The sequence below is a fragment of the Myotis nattereri genome (genome assembly GCF_964212035.1).
Source record: "Myotis nattereri genome assembly, chromosome: 1".
Taxonomy (NCBI): Eukaryota; Metazoa; Chordata; class Mammalia; order Chiroptera; family Vespertilionidae; genus Myotis; species Myotis nattereri.
The window spans coordinates 7593210-7614445 of record NC_138075.1 but is presented as its reverse complement, the minus strand read 5'-3'; the positions used below and the strand labels follow the sequence as shown (position 1 = coordinate 7614445).

The window sequence follows — 21236 nt, the reverse complement described above, 5'->3', positions numbered from 1 at the left end:
ATGCTGTCATCCATCCGCCAACCACTGATCCACTAGTCACATCATCATCCATCCTTCCACTCACTTAAGCAATAGCCAATCACTGATGACTAACTCTATCTTCATCCATCCTTCCATCCTCTCATCAATTAGCCAGTCACTGACCACTTGCTACATCTTCATCCATCCCTCCATCCTCTCATTCATCAGCCAATCACTCACTCACTACACTTTCATGTATCCTTCCATATCTTGTGCATCAGTCAACTGCTGATCCACTCACTACATCTTCACCCATCATTCTAGCCTCTCTTCCATCAGCCAGCCATAGACAGTCATTCATATCTTCATCCTTCCATCCTTCTACTCTCTCATCCATTAGGCAATGACTGAACATTCACTACATCTTCATCCATATGTCCATCCTCTATTCCATCAGTCAACCATTAATTCACTCACTACATCTTCACCAACCCTCCTATCTTTCTATCCACTAATCCATTAGCCACACCCTGACCACTCACTACATCTTCATCATCCTTCCATCCTCTCACTCATCAGCCAATCACTCATTCACTCACTTCACTTTCATCCATCCTTCCATCTCTCACCCATCAGTCAACTACTGACCCACTACATCTTAATCTAGTCTTCCACCCTCTGGTCCATCAGGTAACCATTGACCCTATCATTCACACCTGCATCCATCCTTCCCTCCCCTTATTCATGAGACAATCTCTGACCTAGATCCCTCTTTGCATCCTCTCACCCATCAGTCACGCTCTCATCTGCATCCAACCTTTCATTCTCCTATCCATCAACCCACCATTCACCTACTCATTCACATCTTCATTCACCCTTCCTTCCATCTTCTCCTTCATTAACCAATCACAGACCACTCACTACATCTTCATCTATCCTTCCATTCTCTTATTAGCAAACCAATCACCTATTCATTACATCTTCATCCCTCCATCTGATTATCCAGTCAACCACTGAGCACTCATTCACATCTTCATTTATATTTCTGTCCTCTCATCCATGAACCAACTATGAACTCAGTCACATCTTCACCCATCCTTCCATCCTGTCATCCATCCACCACCACTCACTCACCCACTATTCCCATATTCTTCCATTCTTCCATGCTTCCGTCCTCTCATCCAAAAGCCAATCACTGATCACTTACTGTATCTTCAATCCTTCCAGCCTCTCATCAATCATCCAATCATTCATTCACTCACTAGACCTTCATCCACATTTCCATCATCTTATACATCAGCTAATCACTTACCCATTTTCATCCATCAATGCTATTATCTGTTAGCCAATCACTGACCACTCATTAAGCTTTTATTCATTCCTCCATTCTGTCATCCATCAGCAAAACAATCATGCACTCAATACTTCATTCATCTTTCCAACCTATTTCCATCAGTAATTCACTAACTTCTCATTCACAGATTCATTTATACTTACATCTCTCATTCATCAGCCAATTATTCTCCCACTCACTGCATCTTCATCCATCCTTCCATCCTCTCAGCCATTAACCAACTATAAACCCACAGTCACATCTTCATCCAACCCTCCATCCTCTCATCCAACAGTCATTCACTCACTATACCTTCATCCATATTTCCATCATCTCATCCAACAGCCGACCAAAAACCCACTCACTACATCTTCATCCATCCTCCATCCTGTCAATAATCATCCATTGATTCATCCATTCTTCCACACTTCCATCCTCTCATCCATTAGACAATCACTGATTGTTCACTACATCTTTACCCTTCTATCCATTCTCTCATCCATTAGTCAATCAGACATTCTCTCAATACACATTCATCCATCCTTCCATCCTTTCATCCATTAGACAACCACTCACCCACTCATTAAATTTAATCCCCCCTTCCATCCACTCATCAATCAGTCAACCACTGACCACTCACTACATATTCATCAATCCTTCCATCTTCTCATCCAGCAACCGACCACTCACAGTCATTCACATCTTCATCTACCCTTTTATTCTTCTATCCTCATCAATTAGCCAGTCAGTAACTACTTGCTACTTCATCCATCCCCCAATGCTCATTCATCAGCCAATCACTCATTCACTCACTACACTTTCATCCATCAGTCAACTACTGACCCACTCACTTACATCTTCATCCATCCTCTCATCCATCAACTAACAGTCTTTCACATATTCATCCTTCCATCCTCTCATCCATTAGGTAATCACTGACCTTTCACTGTGTCTTCATCAATCCTTCTATCTTTCTATCCTCTAATCCATTAGCCAATCATTGACCATTCACTACATCTTTCTCCATTCTTTCATCCTCTCTCCCATCAGTCAACTATTGACCCACAATCATATCTTCATCCACCTTTTATTGTTACATCCTCTCATTCATCAGCCAATCATTCGTTCACTACACTTTCACCTATCATTCCATCTCTCATCCATCAGTCAACTATTGACCCACTCACTACCTCTTCATCAAGTCTTCCATTTTCTGATCCATCAGGCAACCATTACCCTATCATTCACATCTTCATCTATCCTGTCATCCCTTATTCATTAGGCAATCACTCATCATTCACTACATCTTGATCCATTCTTCCATCCTCTCATTCATCAGCCAATCACTCATTCACTCACTACATCTTCATCCATCCTGTCACCCATCAACCAACCATTCACACTATCATTCACTTCTTCATCCATTCTTCCTTACCCCCCACCTCATTGGTTAGGCAATCATTGACCATTCATTACCTCTTTATCCACCATTCCATCCTCGCACCCATCAGCCCAGCTATTGACCTACACTCACATCTTCATGCAACCTTCATTCTCCTATCCATCGAACAACCACTCACATATCATTCACATCTTCATCCACTCTTCTTTCCTTCCATCTTTATCTTCAATAACCAATCATGATTACTCACTACATCTTCATCATCCCTCCATCCTCTTTTCAGCCAACCAATAACCCACCCATTACCTCTTCATCCATCTTTCCATTCTATTATCCATCAGTCAACCACTGAACTCTCATTCACATCTTCATTTATATTTACACCCTCTCATTCATCAACCAATTATTCACCCACTCACTGCATCTTCATCCATCCTTCCATCTACTCAGCCATGAACTAACTATAAATCCACAGTCACATCTTCATCCACCCATCCGTCAGTCATTCACTCAATACACCTTCATCCATCAGCCAACCAAAAACCCACTCAGTACATCTTCATCCATCCTCCATCCTGTCATCCATCATCCATCCACTTATCCACTATTTAGGTCTTCACCCATTCTTCCACACTTCCATTCTCTTATTCATTAGCCAGTCACTGACTATTCACTACATCTTTATCCTTCTATCCATTCTCTGATCCAACAGTCAATCAGACATTCACTCAATACACATTCATCCATCCTTCCATTCTTCCATCCTTTCATCCATTAGACAATTACTCACCCCACTCACTACATCTTCACCCACTCTTCCATCCTCTCACCAATGAGCTAATCACTGACCACTCATACATCTTCATCAATCCTTCCATCCTGTCATCTATCATCCATCCACTTATCCACTATTCACATCTTCATGCATTCTTCCACACTTCCATCCTCTCATCCATTAGCCAGTCACTAATTGTTCACTACATCTTTATCCTTCTATCCATTCTCTCATCCATTAGTCAGACATTCACTCAATACACATTCATCCATCCTTCCATCCTCTCATCCAATAGGCAATCACTGACTATTAACTACATTTTTATCTATTCTTCCATCCTTTAATCCATTAAATAACCACTCACAAACTCATTAAATTTAATCCTCCCTTTCATCCTCTCATCAATCAGCCAATCACTGACCACTCACTACATCTTCATCAATCCTTCCATTCTCTCATCCAGCAGCCAACCATTCAGTCATTCACATCTTCATCCACCATTTATTCTTCCATCTTCTCATCTATTAGCCAATCAGTGACCACTTGCTACATCTTCATCCATCCCTCAATATTCTCATTCATCAGCCAATCACTCATTCACTCACTACTTTCATCCATCCTTCCATCTTTCATCCATCAGCCAACTACTGACTCACTCACTACATCTTCACCCAGTCTTCCATCCTCTGATCCTGCAGCCAACCACTGACACAGTCACTCACATCTTCATCCTTCCATCCTCCTAACCATCAGCCAACCACTGACACACTCACTACATCTTCATCCATCCTTCTATCTTTCCATCCTCTAATCCATTAGCCAATCACTGACCACTTGTTACATCTTCATCCCTCCATCCTCTCATACATTAGCCATCCACTGACAACAGTCTTTCATATCTTCATCCTTCCATCCTCTCATCCGTTAGGCAATCACGGATATTTCACTGTGTCTTCATCCATCCTTCTATCTTTCTATCTTCTAATCCATTAGCCAATCAGTGACCATTCACTACATCTTTATCCATCCTTTCATCCTCTCTCTCATCAGCTAGCTATTGACCCACACTTCCCATCTTCATCCACCCTTTTATTCTTCCATACTCTCATCAATTAGCCAATCACTGACCACTTGCTACATCTTCATCCATCCCTCCATCCTCTCATTCATCAGCCAATCACTCATTCACTCACTTCACTTTTATTCTTCTTTCCATCTCTCACCCATCAGTCAACTACTCACCCACTCACTACATCTTCATCCAGTCTTCCATCCTCTGATCCATCAGGCAACTATTGATCATGTCATTCACATCTTCATCCATCCATCTATCCCCTTATTCATTAGGAAATCACTGATCACTCACTACATCTTTATCCATCCTTGCATCCTCTCACCCATCAGCCAATAGTTGACCCACACTCACATCTGCATCCAACCTTTCATTCTCCTATCAACCAATCATTCATCTACTCATTCACATCTTCATCCACCCTTCCTTCATCGTCTCCTTCACTAATCACAAACCATTCACTACATCTTCATCCATTCCTCCATTCTCTTATTTATTAGCAAACCAATCACCCACTCATTACATCTTCATCCCTCCATCTGATTATCCAGTCAACCACTGAGCACTCATTCACATCTTCATTTATATTTCTATCCTCTCATCCATGAACCAACTATGAACTTAGTCACATCTTCACCCATCCTTCCATCCTGTCATCCATCAGCCACCACTCACTCACCCCACTATTCACATCTTCTTCCATTCTCCCATGCTACCATCCTCTCATCCAATAGCCAATCACTGATCACTTACTACATCATCATCAATCCCTCCCATCCTCTCATCCAATAGCCAATCACTGATCACTTACTACATCTTCATCAATCCCTCCCATCCAATCATTCATTCACTCACTACACATTCATCCATATTTCCAACATCTCATCCATCAGCCAACCGCTCACCCACTCATTCACATCTTCATCCATCCATGCTCTTACCTGTCAGCCAAACACTGAACACCCACACCTTCATCCAAACATCCATCCTATCATGCATCAGCCAAAGAATCATGCACTCACTACATCTTCATCCATTCCTCCATCCTGTCATCCATCAGCCAACCACTCACCCACTCACTACATCTTATTCTCTTCTTCAATCTTCTCATCCAATAGGCAGACACTTATCCACTCATTATATCTTTCCCCTCTCAATTATCTCATCCATTATCCAATTACTGACCACTCACTACGCCTTCATCCGTTCCTCCATTGTTATTGAACAGTTAAACAATCATCTACTCACTATCTCTTCATCCATCCTTCCATCCTCTTATGCATTATTCAACCACTGACACACACTCACATCTTAAATCCTTTCATCCTTTTATCCATCAACTAGCCACGCACCTACTCATTCACATCTTCATCCATCCTCCCATCCTTCCATCCTGTCACTCATAAGTCAATCACTTACCATTCACTACATCTTCATCCATCCCTCCATCCTCTCATTTTTCAGAGAATCTATCGCCCAGCCATTACATCTTCATCCATTCTTCCATCCTCTCATTCATCAGCCAATGACTTACCATTCATTCACAACTTCATTTATACTTACAGCCTCTCATCATCAGCCAACGAGTCATCTACTCGCTACATTCATCCATCCTTCTATCCTCTTATCCATCAGTCAACCATTCACCCACTCACTGCAGCTTCATCTTCCCTTTCATTCTCTCATCTATCAGGAAACCAATCACCCATTCACTACATCTTTTTTTAATCCTCACCCAAAAAGTAAAGATATTTTTTTCCATTGATTTCAGAAAGAGTGGAAGGGATGGGGGAGGAAGGAAAGAGAGAGAAACATCAATGCGAGAGAGACACATCAATTGGATGCCTCCTGCACACACCTCAACCATGGCAGGAATAGAGCCTGCAACCCAGGTACATGCCCTTGACCCAGGAATGGGACCTGTGATCACCAGTTGTGTAGGCTGACACTCTAAACACTGAAACTCAACAGTCAGGGCCCATTCACTACATCTTCATCCAACCTTCCATCCTCTCATCCATCAGCCCACCATTTATCTTCTCATTCAGATTTTCACCCATCTTTCCATCCAATCATCCAACAAAGCAATATTTAGTATTTATAACTTGTTGGGCATTGGAGATGCAAAGATCAATTCAACATTGTGTTGCCCTTAGGGGCTCACAGTCTAGCAAGAGAAACTGACATGCCTATGAAGCAATGATCATTTCTGGGTGTAGGAAGATAATTCATAAGAATGAGAGAAAGTGGGTGTGCTAAGCCATTAGCTGTGACATAATTTATAACATTAAAAGGAAAGATGCTATGCATAACAATAGCAGGTAGGTGTTGTGAATAATAAGACACAATGCATCTAGTGAGGTGATGAAGACTATGCAAGCAAGAAAATTGTTGATGACAGCATATTAATGGAAAAGGCAGGGCATTAAAACAGCGTATGTGGTGAGGAATGGCAGTTAGGTCATTTAAAAAGAGATGTTCGTTTTTTAAAAGTGTGCATTAGACAAGAATTTGAAGGGAATAAAGAAAGATGGGTGCTATGTCAGGTTGATGGATGACCTCATTCTCTAGGTCATGTGCCATTTACACGGTTTATATTAGGAACACAAGAGGGCCTTGGCTTGTCTTACCTAGAGGCCCAACCTCCATCCTCCATCCTCACAGGTGACCCATGCCCAGGGAGGGGCCAAGACACCCACCTGGCCCAACACCCCTTGCTCATGCAACCTTCTGCAGCGCCCTACATTGAGCCCTTCTGCCTATCTAGGTCACAGAGCACTGCCAATAGGCATATAAGCATCTGCCCGCCCCCCCCCCCCCCGCCCCTGATCAATCCAAGTGGGAAGCTGATGCATTCCAAGGCTACAGATGGAGAAACTGAGGCTGAGAAAGCTGAAGTAAAATGGAGTACACACCAAGCAATGGCAATCACTTGACAGCTTCCTGAGCCAGCGCCTCCCTGCCAGGTACAGTGCATATAACAGGCACATGACTTGCCAAGAGCTATCCTCCCTGGTCCCCACTTTCTTCAACTGGCTAGATCACAGGAAGCCCAAAACAGGACGGAAGATTCCTCCCTTCCTTTCTTCCTCCTATCCACTCCCTCCCTTTCTGTTTTCCTCTCTCTTTTCCTTCCTTCAGTCACTCATCCATTCACTCACTTGAATCAAATCAGATTAGATTTGATTATCTTATTTATGGACTTCAGAAGCACAACTTTAAAGGAATCATAGCCCTTAGTTCATAAGCCCTCCTTTCACAAGTCCTCTTTATTCATTCATATATAATTTTTATTCCTCGTTATTTTTTTTATTTCTTCCCAAATTTCATCTTTCTCCCTTCCTCTCACTTTTCTGTACATTCTCTCATTCTTATAAATTCAGGTGCATAGGATGCACCAGAGTCCTACATGCAACATCCTTATCCCTGGTCTATGCAGCTCCAACCCTCATTCATCCATTCATTCATTCACTCATTCGTTCATTCTTTCACTCGCTCATGCATTTGTCCTTTCGTTCTTATTCTGGGTCTTCTTTTACTTATTAGGTCTCCCGTGAAATTGTATTAGTCAAAACCCCATGTGCAAAATGAACCTCACTGGCCCGTGAATTTATTTTCCCTTGCAATCTTTCTTCCCTGCATTTAGTCACCTTTTACATTCAGTATTTATTATTTTATTTATGTACCTCGATTGCACATATTTTACTGCAGTGGCTGTTTCTTTGGCCAGTGTTTTCTCGATTTTTCATTTATTCTTTGAAAGGTGTAATGTATTTATCTATTTAAGGAGTATGTATGTAAACCAATTATAATCCCCGTTCAGACAACCTCTTAACTAGCCATTTATCATTTTGGGTGTTTATTGTTTCCTTTTTTGCCTTTTTTTTAAATTCTCATTTTCCCTTGCCCTAGACACAGGATCGGATGATCTCATCCATCTTTAGGACTAATGATGACCCATTACCAGCCCCAACAGGCTTTTCTATCTGAGACCCACCCACGTTACCTTTCTACGGGGGTTTTTGGTGGGGGTTTTCCTTCTCTTTCACTTCGTTTCATCTTGCTTTCCTCATCTCTTTCTTTAACTCCGATGCTTTTTTCTTGCATCTGTTCATGTTTAGGGACCACAGGTGACATGCTCCCTAGAGTGACATGAGCAGCCATCCCATGGCAGCCCAGCCCTGGCTGGCACAGCATTTCTAAGGCAGCCGCTCAGATATCTGTTCATCCTTCCTGTCACTCCTTTATTTCAATATTTATCTTTTTATCTATGGGCCTCAGGTGCACAGAATTGGATTAACCATCATCTGTGGTTCCTGGAGCCTTCTCAGCACCTGTCCGTGGGGCGCCCTTTTGCTTGTTAATTTCTTGTACTGGTGCTTGGCTTTAGGGTTTATTTAATTACATCAAAAGCCCAGTTTTCAATCAGTCATAATTTGGGGGTCCAAGATATTGTCTCATTTTTTTGTTCTAGCATGGTCCCCTCTCTCTCTCTCATACATATGTGTGTGTGTATACATACATATATACATATATATTCACTTAATGTTTTTATTGCTTATATTCATCTTGTCATAATTTTCTATGCCTCCCATTCCTTGTTTTCTCAAATCATCATTTATTCATTTATTCACACAGCCATTCCTCTGCTAATTCCGTCTTTCGTTTTAGCCACTTGGGGTTTTTTTACTGTGGAAACTCACTTTTTATTACTAATTATATTTAATGAATATTTGTTCATTATATTTAAATACTTATCTAGTAAGTGCCTTTTCCCCCACATGTCTATTTTAATTTCTTTTCCTACATCTTTTTTCTCCCAGTCTTTCCTTTTATTTTCAAACTCTTTTTCTTGCTCTCTCATGGAACACGTGGATTTATTCTCTGTGTCTTTTGCGTGTGGTATTGTTTTTATTATTTATAAACTTCGGGGCCACAGAGTTGAATTAATGTGGAAAATCAGTGTTAAACCAGTCCTCTCTCATACATGGTAGTTGTTTGGCCTACTTATTTATTCTTTCTTACTCCTTTTATTTATGTTGATTTTTCCCCATCTTAATTGGTTTTTCTACCAGTCTTTCAATCTTTCTTTCTTACTGCCTTTCATTCTTTTGGAGGCCAGGCACCAGGGATTGGCTGAACCCTAACCCCCTCTACAACCCCCTCCTCATCAGTCAATGCAAAGCTTTTTCTTCGTTCTTTCCCTCATTCATGCCTTCATGCATCCATTTAGTCTTTCTACTTAAATTGTTGTCTTTCCGCTTCTGGATGACAGATGCAGCTAATTGGATACATGATAATCTGTAGTCAATGGGTCCTCCCCTCCCTGGCCTCACGGTGGTCCTCCCTTATGTGTGTCAGCTTTGAACTGTTTCCTGGGTGGGTGGGTGGTTGCCCATGTCAGAAGCACAGATGTGAATTAATCAGAGTTTGGTTCATGCACCCTCATTCTTATTCCTAGAATGGCTCTCTCTTATATATTTATTTGTTACCTAATTACCTTCTTCTTCTTTAGATAATTTTTACATTTCTCTCCAACTTTCACTATTTCTCCCCTTCACTCTCTCATTCTTTCTTTCTTTCTTTCTTTCTTGGAGCTCAGCTGCCATGGTTGGATAAATCCCACTGCCACCTGCAAACACCCTCCATGGCCCCCACAGGCCCAGTCTCATTAATTCCTTCTGTGCTTCCTTCAACCACTCATCCATTCATTCTTCCTTCCTGTTTTCTTTCTTTTTATTAGGTATTTACTCCTCTGCTAGTGAATGGAGGGCTCAGATTTGGACCAGTAGTGATCCAGTTTGTGAGGGCCCCTCATTACCAGTCCTAGCCTAACCCTCTCCTGAGGGTCTACCCCTTGTTCATTTAGTCACTGTCCCTGTGTATTCTTCCTGTCTCTTTTGTTACAGCTTTCTATGTCCCCCCTTTCTCACTTGCCTTCTTTCATTCTCCTAGAGCTTCTGCCCAGAGGGAATTCATGAACCTCCACCGTCCCCCCGACGCACCCACCCAACCTCTCATCAGGAGTGCTGTCCTTAGGGTCTCCTCTCCTTGTTTATTGATATGCTTACTATTTTATTGTCAGCACTGCAGTTTTAGACTTGGATTCACCCTACCCCTTGATTCGTGGCAGTCTTTTACCCCTCCTCTCAGCATCAATACACCCATTAATGTACTTCTGGACCTAACACCTGCTGCTTTATCTTCCCTATTTCTGGACTTGCATTTAGATGTTTTATTTATCCTCTTGTTCTTTCATCATTTCATGCAACGGACCTCAGCTCCCAGGGACTGACAACGCAAAGCCCCTCACACCACATGCCCAACCCAGGGCCAGGTGTCTCACCGCTCGCACAGCCTTTCTATTGCTCCTTTCTTTTTGGCCTTCTTTCATTTCAGTATTTACTTATTTATATGCACCCAGAGTTAAAAACCACTGTTGGTTAAAGTTATTTCTCATCTGTGGTCCCCTGAATCCTCCTTCCTCTTTAATTATTCTTATAACTCCCTCTGTTGTTTATTTTTCTATGCCAGGAGCACCTACTCAAATTAATCAGCTTATAATAACCCAACATAGTCCTTATATTTACTCATCTCCTAAGTTTTAAAAGTTATCTTTCTAAGGACACATATGTAATAACTTAATCAATAAAAAACATTTTTTAAAGTTATCTTCCTTCCTTTTCTTTAATGTTTTGCTTCTTGCCATTTTCTTTCTCCCTTTCAATCACCTGTCCCGTCTCTCCAGCATCTGTCCCACCTGGACGGGTCTCGGAACCTCACCATTGGTTTGTGGGGTTTTCCACAGTAACTTTCTCTTTATTTTTTTAATTTTTACCTTTTTGACAAAAAGCTGTACAATAAATGTACACATGCACATCAGAACTTGGAGATAAGTGTGCACTGTGAAACCATCACTACAATCTGTGTCATAAACTTGTCCATCGCCTTGAAAAGTCTCTTCTCACCCTTGTATGTGTTATTACCATTTATGATAACAATGCTTTACATAAAATCCACCCCCTCAGCAGGCGTTTACACATACAATACAGTACAGTCACCATTGGTTTATGCATTTCTACTTCCTTCTTCTTTCCTTTACTTAGCTTTTATTCTTTTGTTGAAAAACTTTAGGTGCTCTCTATTTGAATGACACATATTCCTTGGTCCATGATGACCTGATACCAGTTCGTGTGCGGCCTTATTTACACACTGATTCAGTATTTGATTGACTTACATAGTAATCTCCATTGGATCTTGTTCAGCGTACGCTCTCATTCTGGCTCGTGGCTTCTTTACCTATTTGTTTATTCATTCCTTCATCGAACCAATAAAATCACCACACCTTAGGCCTTTTTTTTTTTCCTTCCCGAGTTAACCACCAAGACCAGGGTGTGCACAACCCACAGTCCTTAACACATTCACATGGCAGGAGCAGGCACAGGTATAGTCAAAGTTAGTGTAGCCTAGACCCACTGGGGACAGGGCGGGCACTCCCCCCAGCCCTGTGAGTGGCTATCCCATGAGAAAGCAGTTTCAGGCCCCAGGAGTACACGCAGAGACACACATGTCGTACCCGGTCTCCCCGGTGGGAAACAACGGATATGGAGTTCATTTTTAAATAGGCAGCTTTGTTTGTAGCAATATAAAAATATTTTGGCCTTTCAAGGCAAATACAAAAGGAATGACCCATTACCATTGCTGAGTGTCTCAGTTCTCAACAATAAAGAACTTGAAGAGGTTTAGCCGGACACCGTGAAGACAGAAAATCTGCCCATTCTGTTTTCCAGACATTTCAAGGGGGTGAGCGAGGTCAGTGGGGCTGCAAGCCCATTTGAAAGGCAGGTCCCTCGGCCCGAGCGCTTTCAGTGGCCTGTGAAGGCCCCCAGCTCAAAAGGGCACTTCCATCGTAGGCTGCCCTGAGCACAAGAGCCATAGGGACCCTCGGGAATGAAAGGGCCATTCATTTCGAGGAGTGAAAGAAATTCTTTTAGGGTCTGGCACTCGAAGCCGCCTATAGAATTCTTTGCCACAACACAAGAGGCTGGAGGTCCTGCCTTAGAACATGAGCCCCCCAAGGTCCTCATTCGACTCGCTTGCTGAGCGCCCACCTCCCTGCAAGCAGACCAGTGCTCAGCAGTCCCTCCCACAGGCTCGCCTGGCAGTGTGCGGAGTGGCGGCCCCCACCCTCAGTGACAAGGCCACAGGTATGCGCTCCGCTCTCCAGGAACTTACGATTTCGCAGGTGGAGGGTGCGGGAGCTTGTGTCTGAGGTCGCGTCCCACGAGGAATTCCGGACGATGGCTTCGTCTGGAAAGACAAGGCACTAGTCACTGAAGAGAACCTCATCCAACTGAATGGAGCAGGGACTCCCCAACGTCTAGCCAAGTATGGAACTGGTGATGCCAAGCATCTCTCTTCTTAATACACTGGTCACGCACTCACCTGCCTGCCGAGCTCCCCACCCCAACTTCAGCCACAGATGGAGAGGACAGGGCAGGGGACAGCATGGAACATGGCTCCTGTGGTTGGTGCTGCCCATGGACTAAGTTCTGTTTTGTGAAACCCAAGAGTTTAGGGCCACTGCTCAAGGGAGAGCTGAGCTGGACAACAAAAGTGTGGACGGGATGCTCCTTGGAAGGGCCCTCTGCCTGGCTGGAAGGGCAGAGCGGCCATCGGCGTGTGCTCAGGGAGATGTCAACAGTGCAGCCAGGTGGTGGCCAGGTGACCAGCAGAGCAGCAGGCCCGGGATGACACAGAGAAGTGGGTTGTGGGCGGCATTAAGGGTCCCTGACTTCAAGCATTTGCCTTAAATTTTGAGTTTAAAGAAAGTGAGTTGGGTAATGGCAGGTAGGTCATGATAGAGTTTTGCCTCCGCGCCCACGGGGGACTGGTTCCAGGACAGCCCTCAGATACTGAAATCCACGGGTGCTCTGTCCCTCACCCGAAGTGGTGTAGTGTTGGCATGTCACCCATGCACACCCTCCCGCAGACTTTAAATCACCTCTAGGTTGCTTGTCATGCCTCATACAGTGTAAATGCTGTGTACGTAGTTGTTACAGGAGATTGTTTAGGGAATGGCGACAAGAAAAAAGCCTGTGTGTGTTCAGTAGACGCAGCCAGCAGCCACTGTAGGCCTCACGACACAACACACGCTGTCAGCAGCAATGTGACTATTTTCCCAAATATTTTCAATCCACGTGGGGTTGAATTCATGGGTGCAGAACCCATGGATCCAGAGAGCCAACCGTATATTGGCTCATCGATTATAACAATGTGCCACACTAATGCAAGATGCTAATGGCAGGGGAAACTGGGGGTGTGGGGGTTGAAATGGAATTCTCTGGATTCACCACTGATTTTTTCTGTAAACCTAAAATTACTCAGAAGAAATAGTCTATTCATTACAAATTTTTAAGTGAGTGGATTTTGAACATACATTGATTAGAGTCTAGTGAAGGTAAGTAGGTGTGGCCAACAGGTGGTCTGCAATGGCTGAGGTTTGAACAGGCGAGGGGGCGGAGCCTGAGACTGGGGAGACAATGAGAGGGTGCAGGCTGCCCCTGGCCCTCCAGGGAACCCCAAGAAAAAGGCTCTCGCCAACTCCCCTGCCCTGACGTAAGCCACTCGGGATACCCCTGCTGCCTTTGCCTCTCCATTCCCTGCTGCATCACTCACTGGGGCCCCCAACATCTGGACGGGGCACTGGGGATACACCTTTTACCTCTAAACCCTCCTCAAAACTCCTTCCCTGGTCTTGAGCTTCCCAAACACTGTTATTCCCTAATGGGTTGCTTTTCTATCCAAAAAAAACAAAAAGTCTTTTAAAAATAAGTACTGATGAAGCAGTTACAGCTCATGAGTGCCCGAGGGCGGACTGGATATCTGAGGGTTCCGGGACCTTGTGCGGGATACCTACCACCTGAGATGTGCCCCGCCCTCCCAGGAGCCTGAGACACCTGCAGTGGCCCTCCCACCACCCACGGGGCCCTAAGAGGACAGAGGGACTCCAGAGCCTGAAATTGCAGCCGGACAGACAGCGGGCACGGCCACTTCCCCCCGGACAGGAGCAAGGAAGTACTTTGGGGATTGTTCTGCTCTCTTAGGTAGTCTAATGGGACCTGCTTCTGCTGGGGGTGGGGGACCATGCGCCCTCAGAGTTCCTGGTTGCCCTGGACGAACTTTCGTGCAGGCCCCAGGCTGCTCGGGGAAGACACAGGCCTGGATTTGCGTGTTGTGCTAATAACCCGGTCCTGGGCTGAAATCTTAACAAATGTCAGAGAAGCTGCAAAGATGAGCCAGTGCCTGGCGCCACAGGAAAACACGAGGTCCCCTTACGGGGTCCAGAGGGACAACTGTCACACACTGGTGCCTGGGAGACCTCGCAAAAGGGTGTGCAGAGCTCCAGATCCACCCAGAAGGCACCGTGGACAACACCCCTATCTCTTCCCCGGCTTAATGGGGTTAGAACATTCTGGTTCAGCATCCCAAGATCTTTTTTTTTTTTTTTTTTTTTAAATATATTTTATTGATTTTTTACAGAGAGGATGGGAGAGAGATAGAGAGTTAGAAACATCGATGAGAGAGAAACATCGATCAGCTGCCTCCTGCACATCTCCCACTGGGGATATGCCCGCAACCCAGGTACATGCCCCTGACCGGAATCGAACCTGGGACCTTTCAGTCCGCAGGCCGACGCTCTATCCACTGAGCCAAACCGGTTTCGGCCCAAGATCTTTAAACTCACTCTTTTCTGGAGGCACATGGAACCTAAGTGATCTGACCTGTCTTTGGGGACAAATCACTGGATGTTTAGAGCCCGCCCTGAGACGCAGGTCTGTGCAGAACTCATTTCCTGGACCTTTGTGAGGGCCAGGGCCCTGTGCATTATGGGCCCATTTACAAAAATGAGAGCGGTAATTGGAACATCTTTTGAAATCCTGTCCCCTCTCTCTGTCGCCGGCCCCCTCAGCCGCCTCACCCCCCTTGGTGGGTGGTGAAGGATGTTTACATATGCCTCTTCCTGGAATTTCACTCTTTGCTCCAGGAGTGGGCAATTAGAGAGAATTAGGGCCTATTTGGCGTATGGGTACCGTTAATGGATAGAATGGCAGAGGCAGCCTTGGGAAAGGCAGTCTGCTGGTCTAATTGAAGCTGGCAATTTTTTGATTCCTTGTTTCAGCTCGCAGGTATTGTAGTAACCAAGGTCACCAAACAAAGCGCAGCCCACCATGGTAATGACGGGTGCAGCCTGACCGAGGCTCCGGGAGCTGTTTATTGGCGCCCACTGAAGCACAAAGAGATGGCTGGGAATGTTTGCAAAGCTGGGGCTGAGGCGCACAGCGGCACAGGGCCGCTTGCTGATCACTTTTCCAGAACTTGCCACCCCGACGGCTTCTTCAGGAAGTTCTCGGCGGAGCGGGCCAGGCTGCCAACGGGGGTGTTGTGTGTTGCCAAGGGTCTCGTGGCCCAAAGGCCCAGGGCGAGCCACGGGGGAGGTGTGGCCGCCGCACCCTCCTGGGACTGCAGCCGCGGGCCGGTCTCATTACACAGGGACTGCTCCCCTGCCCAGAGGTTTTCCAGGACTGGCCGGCGGCCCACACATTTGGAAAAGTGCTCCATAAAATGCAATCCTCGCACCACACAGCCCCTTGGAGCGAGTGTGGGGCGTGAGCACTATTAGAATCTGTGTTCGCAAGAAGCTGACCGGGAGGCCGGCTACTGGCTGCAACCCCACCGCCAGGCTGGTCGAGCGGAGCCAGCGTGACAACAGGTTCACAGCCAGGCCTGCCACCCTAAAGTACATCTCTTGGAAGCTAATGGACCAGTAATCTCAGCCCCTGACTCTAAAGACCCAGCAAACAAACAAACAGGCCACGGATGGCCACCGAGGAAGCTGGAAGGGTCCCAAAGCAACAGGGGCACTCAGATAATGGTGATTAGGCACCGCCCCATTTCACAGATGGGAAACCGAGTCCCAGAGGACTGGAGACAGGGGCCAACTGCAGTCAGTGCCATGCATAGGCCGGAACCACGTGTCCAAAAGGCCTCTTAGGGCTGCTGCCTGACCCTGGGTCCCAAGAAGCTCTCCTCTGACCAGTCCCAAGTAGCAGGGGTGTGCCTTCATCCCAGTGCCCAGCTAGGAGACTTATGGGGGCCCAATCTGGACACCTGGGACCTCCGACCCGTCCCCTGGTGAAACAGGGCCTGGCCTGTCCAACACTGATACCCAGGCTTCTTCTGCCTCATGGATTATGCACACCTGACACGCTACTGCCTCACTTTACAGATGGGAAACCTGAGGTCCCGAAGCCAGTGGTCACAAAGACACCAGCCAAGACTGAGACCTGGGACTCCTTCCTCTCTTGCAGGGACTTTGCCCTGGTTCCCAGGGAGGGGACTCAAGCCCTCGGGGCAGTTTGGGGCAATGGTGGCTCTGTTTTCCCTCCATCTCTACAGGTCCCCTTGCTCCGGGCTGTTCCTGCTCCAGGGGGGTCCCTACCGACTCTCCCCCAACTTTCCTGATCCCAGCACAGTTCCATGAATTCCCCAGGTCGTCAGCCCCAACTTCTTAGCCTGGTGGGAAGGACTCTCTCCACCCGGGGGTGGCCTCAACGAAGGGCCAGGAGGCGGCAGGAGCCACGCAGCTGCGGCCCTGGACGGCCGGCACAGACATGCGGTCAGCCTTTGGCCCCCTGACTGTCCTCCTGCCCCAACTTTCCATCCTGGAGTTTTGTCCTTGGCCCCATTCTGTCTCTCGGGCGTCGGGCCCAGTTTGATCAAATTCTTGTTTATAGGCACAGCCACTGATTCTTCCTCCTGAGAATCTCGCAAAAAGAAAGCCCTAGAACAGGGAGCGCGAGCACGGCCGGGGTCACGCGCTGGCATGGCTGGCTAAGCACGCCTTTGTGTCGCCTCTTGTCTGCGTCTCTGAAGACACACACAAGGGCAAGGGAGCCCGCGGGGGCAGCAGCCCCCAGAGGGGACACACACACACACTCCCACACCCTCCTCCTCAGGGGAAGGTAATTGAGGTTTTCTTCTTTTCATCTGAAGAAAAGGCACCTTCTATTGAAAGAATGTATTCACAGACCTGGGAAAACTCATCTGCACTCAGCCCTCCCAATTACCCCAGGTGGCTGTTCTCCACGGGGCTCCCCCACATTCCATTCTGCCCGCGCCTTTGTTCCCAGCTGAACCGGCCCTGGGAGCTCCCAGGCTAAGAGTCTCCTCCTTAAGCCCCTGCCAAAGACCCTATTCACTGCGCAGAGCGACGCCAAGCAAAAGGTGGTGGGGAGCCTTCCTTGGCCCCGACCCCCAGGATGGGGGATTTAAGAAGTCTCCATCTGGATTTTTTTTCTAAGCCCAAAGAAATTGGAGAGCAATTAAGAGAGTCATGTCTATACCCTCCGCCATCCTTTCCCTTAATTAACTCCTCTCTCACACACATCCCCCCAAGGTGGGGCCACCCTGGCCTCAGCCACCCAGCACCTGCTCTGCTCACTGGTCCCCGTGACCACCGAGGACTTAGGCGGGCAGGGAGCTGAGAAGACAAATAGAGACATATCTGGAGACTTTCTAATCACCCTGAGTTCCCCCAACAATGGCTCGAGCGATCTGTTTTCCAATGAAGACTGGAATATGGGTCCAAGTGTCTAAAACGCACTAGGGAGGCACTAGAAGTGCCAGGATGTATGGGCACCTCAACAACGCCCCTCCTAGGTACCAGGCAACTTGCCTTGGCAAAAGTAGGGGGTCCCCCCACCTCTACTGGCCCCAAGTGAACTTGGGACCCCTCTCCCTGTCCCGTCCTACTGCAGTGCCGGGGTACCCAGGAGGGTACTGTAGAGGGCTCCCTCCCTTCGCACCTTTCCTGACTCTGAGACACTGAGCCAACGCTGCTGGTTTCTACACTGGCCGTGGCCCTGTAACTCTTGGGACCTTAATTTGGGTCCGTTCTGTGTAACGCCACCTTCCCTTTTTTTTTTTTTATTCAAGGAAAAATTGTGTAAATTCTGTGTAAAGCCGCCTTCCTCTTTTCAAGGAAAAATTCATTAGCAAGCTCATTAGAGATGGACAGATTCTCCTTTTCTTTCTGGACGTCAGATTGCACATAAAAACACGGCTAAGTTTCTGCATGTAAATGAATGAATGAGAAACACATGCATCGCGCTGCCCTGGGTCTTGCCAGGCTTCGACATGACTTGGAGAAATGTGCTTGGAAAGACATTTGGGGTTTGAATCACGAGTCAGGAGGCACAAGGGCAGGGACCCTGGAGGCTGCGCTCAGCCCCACAAGCAAACCTACAGGTGGGCAAACTGGGGGGTGCCAAGAGGGAGCACCTTCTCCCTCCCCACGAGTCTAGCGGCTGGGTGACACACAGCCCCTCTCCCTTGCCCCTGGGGAGGCAGGCGGGGCGTGAGGGCCAGCTTCCAGACAAGGCCACCGCCTCTTCCCCGACATCTGTGCCCATCCGGAAGCATCCGGGTAGCAGCAGACCCCGGGGAACAGCTGAGTATAAGGACAAAATGGCCAGAAAACTGCCACCCACCACCACGACAGAGTCCTCTGGCTGTTCCGGGTCTCATGTCTACCCCTTACTGCTCAAGGGCGGACCGATCCACCGATCCACCGGAAAAGAATTCTCCTGAAAATGTTTTTTGACGCTTAACAACGGCCCTTCTGCCATTCCTGGGATGACTGGGATGCAAGGCTGATTTACGATACATTCAACTTCTTTCATTGAGAATTTGATCTATTATTATCTATTTTGTGCTTATGCCACACGAACCCCAGCACGTGTATTTGCCTAGAATTGACCATTCACAAGTGTACCTGAAATACAGCTCGGCCAAAGCCACCCTAAACTACTGAGCAGGGTGAGGGGCCAAGTCTGGAACTGGCTGGGCACTTGCTCTCACCTTGACTCTGCCCCTCAGCTCAGCCCACCCTGAAGGAGTCCTGAGATGGCCCTAAGGAAGAGTCTAGAAGCCCTGGGCATTTGCCTCAGGCTAGCTCCACGGAGCTCTCCAGTAAGCTCTGGATCGAGCCCCCCAGGAGTTCTGTGTAAAGTTCCTGCCCCCGCCTGTCTTCCTCGGCACCGTGTTTGCAGGTGGCTTGGCAAATGCCAGCTGTGGAGTAAATATCACAGGGCACCATCTTCCTGGGGCCCCTCCCTGGGCTTAGCCCTGGGCACACACACCCCACCTCTCTCCAGCCTGCCGGGCTCCCCCAGGAGTGAGAACAAGCACACACGGGCAGCAGTGCCCAGGTCCGCGTCCCTCGCCCCTCTCTGCCTACACCGATGTGTTTTATTTCAATATCCGCACCCCGGTTCCATTTCGGGGAGGAGGCGGGGCTGTGACGGGGCTGCCTTGCAAATGCCCTCAAAAGCATTGTGGGTGCTGCGTGGGACCCCAAGGCATCTGGGGGACTGAATCTGATTCACCCTGGCCTACAGGTCTCCCTCACCTCCCGGCTGGACGCCTGGCAGTCTGCGCTCACCGTTCACCCAGCAGCTCCCCCGGGAGCAGCAGACGAGAGGCTGGCCAGGCACAGGGCCAGCCGCTCACCAGGACACCCCCACTGGGCTGCCACCTCCGAAAACCCCCAGTGTCCCTCCACGGGACTCAGGCTTCACCTTTTCCTGAACTCGGCCACCGGGACCCCAGAAAGGAGGGTGCCGGCCGCAAAGCCTCTTCTCTTCCTGTCACCTTGCTTAGCTGTCCCCATCGCTGCGTGCAACCTCCCAGGACACCCAAGTGGACCCTCTGGGCCTGCAGGCAGACCTGATCTCGGGCACCGCAGAAGGACCCCCGTCCTGAGCGCCCAGGCGGCGCGAACGAGGGAACCGCGGAGAGACGGATGACGCCTGGGCTGGTGTGTGGCTGCAGCCCCGCTTTCTTCTTCCTCCCCACCATCACTGACTGTGTGTAAACAAACACAAACATTCCCGTCTCGCTGCAATTTCAGGGGGAAGGAAAAGAGGCCAAGAGGAGGACTCACTCAAAACCACTATTTGATTAAAGGACATTATCAAAGCCTCGTGTGCGAGGAGCCCGCATTCCCTCAGGGACTGACGTTGCCATGGCTTGGGGCAGAAATGTTTTTCTAGCTGCGGAGCAGACAGGCATGCCTACTGCCGCGTCTCCACAAGTGGGGGGTGCTCGAGAGAGAGAGCAGTGCACCCTCATTCATCTCATGAACACGCTCAGTGAAGCTTTGTTGAGGACCTATTATGTGCCTGACCCAAGCCGGCTCTCGGGGCCCAGACCAGAGTTGGACGCTCCTCACTTACCGTACGGGGGGAGGGGGGCGGGTGGGGGGTGCCCACAGCATCCGGTCAACCAGGTGGCCCCGTCACACGCTGGCTGGTGGGGCTCCAGTCAGCAGCCAGATTCCCAGGCCCCGAGTTGGAGTAGAAGGTCGTGATCCCCCCAAGCTAAATGTGTACATTCTTGAATGTGAGGTGGACTTAACACATTTCGTACCGCTCAGGAGTTTTCTCGTGTTTCGCGCGCCATCTGTTAAGGACCGCTCACGAGTGTTCTCGTTTCTCACGCCCATGGAAAAAGCAGCGAATCTAGATACTTATGTAAATTTTGTTTGGTCCCTCTTCGTAGAGGAAAATGTTTTACACAGTACCATACGTTAAAAAAGTACCAGGAACGTTAATTGTTTAATTGTTTAATT

The 21236-nt window shown here is 47.6% G+C and overlaps 1 long non-coding RNA gene across 1 annotated transcript in view; it reads right to left on the bottom strand.

The window, feature by feature from the left end:
* Positions 1 to 21236, bottom strand: part of LOC308519266 — a 38991-nt gene that overhangs the window by 7046 nt on the left and 10709 nt on the right. The window contains exon 7 of the long non-coding RNA XR_013995991.1: positions 12779 to 12853. This is a non-coding gene — a long non-coding RNA (uncharacterized lncRNA). The remainder of the gene's footprint in view (positions 1 to 12778; positions 12854 to 21236) is intronic.